This window comes from Artemia franciscana, chromosome 9 (assembly GCF_032884065.1).
Source record: "Artemia franciscana chromosome 9, ASM3288406v1, whole genome shotgun sequence".
NCBI classification, from domain to species: Eukaryota; Metazoa; Arthropoda; class Branchiopoda; order Anostraca; family Artemiidae; genus Artemia; species Artemia franciscana.
Genome location: NC_088871.1, coordinates 49,033,180 through 49,040,152, shown reverse-complemented (window position 1 = coordinate 49,040,152; position 6,973 = coordinate 49,033,180). Strand labels below are relative to the sequence as shown.

General features: G+C 35.3%; 1 long non-coding RNA gene across 1 annotated transcript in view; it reads right to left on the bottom strand.

Moving 5' to 3' along the window:
* LOC136031508 (uncharacterized) overlaps positions 1-6,973 on the bottom strand; it is a 72,417-nt gene that overhangs the window by 6,809 nt on the left and 58,635 nt on the right. The gene's annotated exons all lie outside the window — the stretch shown is intronic.

The following is a 6,973-nucleotide window of genomic DNA, read 5'->3' as shown; positions in this document are numbered from 1 at the left end:
TTTTTTTTTATCTTTTGGATATTGCCAAATATTGATGGAAGGATATTAGAATGCTGCTTTGTCAGATTTCTTTGTATTTCTTTTTGTTTTCCTAAATCAGTAATGACTCAGTCAAAATGCGTTCAAGTGATGATCAGTGGGGGTTTTGGTCCTTTCTTGCGCTCGGGGCAAAATTCCGACTAGTCCCCCCTTGTCTCCTAGAGATTGTCAGGGCAAATTTTAACAAAATTTTCATTTATTAACACCATTTTCCATTTATTCAAATCTGACTTTTCTCACTTCAGTCTTTGCACTTAAGCAACTGCACTTTATTCGCTAAAGACAGTGCAATCACTAATAATATTTGACAGGTAACTTTTACACTTGTGAAGACTCCTTATCTTCTGTGTATTGAACAATTAATTCCAACAACATTAAACTAATTCAAATTTGGTCTACTTACTTATATTTTAAGGAATGGTGACGAAATAGGAAAAATCAAAGTTTCGGATTCAACTTGCTTATGCTTGCTGTCAACTGCGCCATCAATTTTACTTAATTAAAAATAAAATTCTAAAAATTACAAAATGATTTTAACCGTTCGATAATTTACTGAAAATTTTGTACCTCTAAACCTTTTATGCTCAGGTAAATGCCCCTTCTGCCCCCCTAAAACACCCTCTGTTTGGGGTGGGTGTGGGGTGGGCAGAAATGGATATGAGCCATTTTGTGTTAAAAAAAAAATAGGTTTATAAATTTTCCCGACTTTTGGCTGAGAAGCTGTCTGAACCTCCAAACCTCCTTGACTACATTATTGTAAATGTGTCTGAATTAAGCCAAAGGGAGCAATCCTGTAATAAATACCTACTGTTTTTTATACTAAAGAAAATAAATAATGATAAGGTACCACGCACTGGCATCTATGTTAAAGTCAGGAAAATCACACTGAAATTTCTCAACACTATTCATACTAATTAGAGCGTTTTGATTTTGGGCGGTGGATTGTCGAGTGAGGAGACACAAAAGAGAAGGACCAAAAATTATTTTTATTATTCGGTTTATGTTAGAATTTGGTCTGGAAATTTTGAGAGAAACGGAGGTGTGGGGGGTGGGATAATCAAGATTATGGCCCGAGCGCAAAAGAGGCCAGAACTGCCACTGATCCACTTAAGTTCATATATTAGTTATCTATTGAACTATAATATGAAAAAAATGGTCTTTAATATATATATTTTTATTTAAATATATATATATATATATATATATATATATATATATATATATATATATATATATATATATATATATATATATATATATATATATATATATATATATATATATATATATATATATATATATATATATATATATATATATATATTATATATATATTATATATATATATATATATATATATATATATATATATATATATATATATATATATATATATATATATATGAAATTGTATGTGATTGATGCATATGTATCCTGTTTATAAGCAGGCTTGGGTAAATTTGTATTAATTTTGATTATTTTTTTATTTCTCATCCTCTCGCTTTGTGCTTTATGGCTTTGTTCTACTTTCTATTTTCCTTATCCTTGGCACTGGAAGAATTCACAGAGTATTTTGTAAGTCGTGGGTTCTCTGATGCCAAAGATAAAATTGAAGATCCACCGATGGCAGATGAGCTGCCACGTATCCTTGAATTCTATCCTTTCATCTTTGGGATTCTCATTTCCTGCTTTGCTCTCCTTTTCACTGTGAAAAAATAAACATTATTTAGCTTGTTGTTGAGATCCAGCCCGTGCTGCCTAATGGACCACTTCATCAATGACACAGGAAGAACACCATTAGTTAATTGAAGTAAGACTATTTTTTTTATTTATTTACTGCTCTATGTTTTGTTATCCGGCTAAAAACATTCGAAAGCAAAACTAAGGACTATGGAAAACCCTGCTTCAAATTAATAGCCATTAATAGCTTCAAAGTCCAGCTGTTGCTTCAATTTAGAGAACGAGATATACATTTTTGAAAAATACCAACCTTGATCTACAAAATCTCTAGATTAATTTAAAGAACAGATAAGGAGGTCCTTTAAAATCATCAAACAGTTCGTGGTAACGAACTGTAGTGAGGAGCAACCCGGCTCAATAGTAACCGAAACTCTAAAAAACGGAATTTTGATACCAATAGCTACACAAAAAGAATCGCATTTTAATGCTGATTTCATATATATAAGTTTCATCCAGTTTAGTCCTACCCGTTAGAAGTTACGAGCCTGATAAAATTTGCCCTATTTTAGGAAATAGGGGGAAACACCCCCTCAAAGTCATAGAATCTTAACGAAAATCCCACCATCAGATTCAACGTATCAGAGAACCCTACTGTACAAGTTCCAAGCTCCTATCTACAAAATGTGGAATTTTGTATTTTTTTTTGCCAGAAGACAAGTCACGGATGCGTGTTTATTTGTTTTTTTTTCTTTTTCCCAGAAGTGATCGTATCGACCCAATGGTCCTAGAATTTTGCGAGAGGGCTCAATCGAATGGAAATAAAAAGTTCTAGTGCCCTTTTTAAGTGACCAAAAAATTGGAAGGCACCTAGGTCCCCTCCCATGCTCATTTTTTCCCAAAGTCGTCGGATCAAAATTCTGAGATAGCCATTTTATTCAGCATAGTCGAAAAACCGTATAACTATGTCTTTGGGGACGACTTACTCCCCCACAGTCCCCGTGGGAGGGGCTGCAAGTTACAAATTTTGACCAGTGTTTGCATATAGTAATGGTTTTTGCTGAGTGTACAGGCGTTTTCAGGGGAAGTTTTTGGTTGGGAGGGGGGTTGAGAAGAGGGGGATATATGGGGGATACTTTCCATGGAGGAATTGTCATGGGGGAAAAAGACTTCCATAAAGGGGGCGCAGCATTTTCTAGCATTACCAAAAAAATAATGAAAAAATAAATATGCAAAAGTTTTTTTCAACTGAAAGTAATTCAATACTGCAGCATATCAGTATACTGCAGGCATCTTCTTTGAATTAAATTCATTTTTTCGGTAGTCTCGGTTGTAACTTTTTTTCTGATATTACGAGAAATAGAAGCATTCAGATCGAAATGAAGATTTTTAATTTTATGAATGGCTGAAGAATATTAAGTAGAAACTTTCATGGCATGATGAGGGGGATGTACAACTGACGAAAAGGCAATATGTGCATACTTCCTCATATGAAATTACTCCGTATATGAAAGGGGCTTTTCCTCTTCAACGCACCGCTCTTTACACTAAAGGTTTTTACTGTTTTAAGAGGTAGAGTTAAGAGAAAGAGTCAAACTTTAGCGTAAAGAGCGGGGCGTTGAAGAGGAAAAGCGCCTTTCATATACGGAGTAATTTCATATAAGGAAGTATACGCATATTGCCTTTTCGTCAGTAGTACATCCCCCTCATCATGCCATGAAAGTTTCCACTTAATATTCCTAAGCCATTCATAAAATTAAAAATCTTTATTTCGATCTGAATGTTTCTATTTCTCATAATATCAGAAAAAAAACGTTACAACCGAGATTACCGAAAAAATGATTTAAATTCAAAGAAGATGCCTGCAGTATACTGATATGCTGCAGTATTGAACTAGCTCTCAAAGGGATTACACCTGTTTGAACTTTTGAATTGTTTGAACTTGATTCCTGAGCCATGAATTAATTCAGTTACTACAGAAATTGTACAATTTGATAATTGAATTTATCACACAATCAGATTTTTGGCGTTTTGAATTGAGAAAATTATACGATAGCCAAGTGTGGTGTGTAGAGAAAATAGGATATAATTTGCCTGCGCGTTAGTTACACTTTTTAGTATCGAAAAGGATTAGCAGTTGGACCGACCTCGCACAGTTTGGACTGATTGTTCACTTGGATACATTAGTGAGGCTCGGCCCTCACGGAAAGATAAGTTTCTTTCACTTTATAATCTTTCATTTACTAGGCATGAATCCTGCGAACATCAAAATCGGTTATTTATTCCTAGCTAAATTTGCGGGCTATCCCCTCTGGCCAATTCGAATCCTAGAGGTAATGACGGCGATACCGGAGACTGCAAATTTGCTGTTTTTTTGCTACGGCAAAAAACACGTTTTTTGCTACGGCAAAAAAAGGGGCTGTTCCCTCTTCAACGCCCTGCTCTTTTCGCTAAAGTTTGACTCTTTCTCTTAACTCTAATTTTTAAAACAGTAAAAACCTTAGCGTAAAGAGCAGGGCGTTGAAGAGGGAACAACCCCTTTCATATACGGGGTAATTTCTGTTCGTTTTAAGTTTCAATGTTGCTCCTTACTTTCAGTTAAAAAACTTGTTTTTTTAAAATAATTTCTTAGACCACACTGCTTTTCCATGTACGAAAAATTGATTGAATAAAAAACGGGTTTAATTTCTATAAAGCAGTGAACAAAAATAAAATATTTAAACTACACTTTAGCTAACAAAAATAAAAATACTCCGATTTGAATTTGGGGTTGGGTGACCTGTTTTCGTATTGTTGCAAGTATTTATAATTTTCATTTTTAATAGATTCCCATTTATACACCGAATGTGGCAGAGGAAAGTTTCATTATATACAATTGCTTTAGTTTTGTTCTAAAGTTATTGCCGTCAGTGCAGGAGTTTTGTTTTATAATGTGCGTTTGTTTCTAATTTATTTTATTGTTTCTATTTATTTGTTGTGTTTTATTTGTCGTGGCATTTTATTTATAATGTCTTACAAAATGTCTTAAATTGTTGGTTTTTAGTTTTCTTCTTTTTTTTCCGCTGAGAAAGGCTCCGGACGTGGGGCCGAAATATTCGGAGTATTTTTATTTTTGTTAGCTAAAGCGTAGTTTATATATTTTATTTTTGTTCACTGCTTTATAGAAATTAAACCCATTTTTTTCAATCAATTTCTTGTTTTTTTTTTTATATTTAATTTGTCACTTAAGCTGAGTCGAAAGTAGGCTACGTAAGCTTTAATATTCCACGGAATTACTTTTATTTATTTATTTGTTTTTTATGCTAAAACTTTTGTACCGGTCTCCAATACCCTTCATAAGTTTTCAAATAAAATGTCATGCTTAGTAGTAGTGATGCCTCACTGGTTTTAGAGTGACACTACTCCTTTCTTCCTTTAATAATTAAAGTTGAACGGCGATTCCTTCAAGACCCGGTGTTATTAAGCTTCTTCGAGACGAAGGTGTTAATTACATCATAGGGAATGTTTTCTAAGAGATGCTGGTGCATGATATGTCATAGGAAATGATTTCTAAACGAAACATGTGTTAGTTATTTAAAAACCTAAGGGTATAGGGAAAAACCTTCAAGGCCCGCTAGTGGGGGACCTTCAAGACGTGGGATCCTAGCAGGCAATTCCGATGGGACCCCTGGCAACCATTTCAATTGGAGGCCCTAGGGGCCCGTAGCAGTCAATTCAAACCTGGGCCCTAGCATCCAATTTCACAGTTAGCCATTAACAATAACCCAACCTAACCAACTGTGCCCCAGCATCAAATTCAATAGGGGCCCCTAGTGAGGAATTCCAACGGAGGCCTCCTAGCAACAAATTCAATCGGAAGCCCTAGCAGTCAATTTCGTTGGGGCCCCTAGCATCCAATTTCAACGGTGCTCCTAACCTAACTACCGGAGGGCCTTAGTATCCATTTTCACTGGGGGGCCTAGCATCCAATTCCGTCGAGCCCCTTGTCTCCAATTTCATCGGGGCCCTAACCTAACCACCGGGAAGACCTAGTAACCATTTCAACCAAGGTGCCCTAAGCGACCCTAGCAGTCAATTTCATCGGAGGTCCTAGCGTCCAATTTAGGCGATAGCCTCTCAACTAACCTAACCAATGGGGCCCTAGCATCCAATTCAACCTTGGCCCTAGCAAGCGATTCCAACACGGTCCTAGTAACCAATTCAGACGGAACTCTAGCATCCAATTCCATTACGGGTCCCTAGCAACAAATAGCACTGACAAGACGTTTTCGAGATGTTCCAAGATTTCTTTGGTTGTTGTGTAATAAGGGAATGGCTACTTTTGTTAAGGACGACGCATTCTAACTTGAATTGTTCTTCAGACCCCGTGGGGGAACCTCCGCTTGTAACTGTGGAGGACACTTACGTTGGGCATTACGTAATGACGATGCACATGTGAGGGTTGCGTAATACTTTAAATGTTTCATTTTCTTTCAAGACATTTTTTTCTGTTGACTATATTTTTTATTGATTTTTGTCCGAGCTAGGATCCGAAACGGATTACCCCTCAAAGGAATGTAGCGCTAACCAGCTGGACCAACAAGCCATTTATTATTATTATTCGGGAAATATTTTCTAGGAGAAACGCTTCTAAAAATCTATGCTTCGTGTGGTTTCTAGTCATTATCTCAGAGCCGTGTAACTATCCATCAAAGCTATTGATTTTGGTCTATTAGATAAACCTGTATTTTACAGCATTATTGATTTTCTAAAGTAATCTAGTCATGTCAAGTTACATAGCTGATATTACATAGTATTGGCTTAAGATATTTCTATTCGCAAACGATTACGCATTGAAGTTTTATACTGGAACAAGCAATCCAGAGAATGAAGGCTTTGTATTGTACATAAAAATTTTATTAATTGAAAAATGTTATAAAATCATTAAATCACAGAAAAAGCAGTTAAAAATCAACAAACGAAATAACAAAATGTGAAAAAGCTTTTAAAGGATCAAATATAAGCAGATACAACCATGAATTAAAGAAAGGTGAAGATCTTAGCAACCATTTCCAGAGGGATGGGTTGTTATTAGAGGTGAATTTAAACCATATAAAGAGTTATTTCTGAGAGGTCTTAGTGAAAATACCTGGTTTCTATTGTTCCAATAGATATACCTTCCTATTACAATGTCATTAATTTTCTAATATGACCTAGACATGTTAAGTTAGGTATTGAATCAATTAAATGTTACGTAGCATTGGCTTCAGATTTTTCT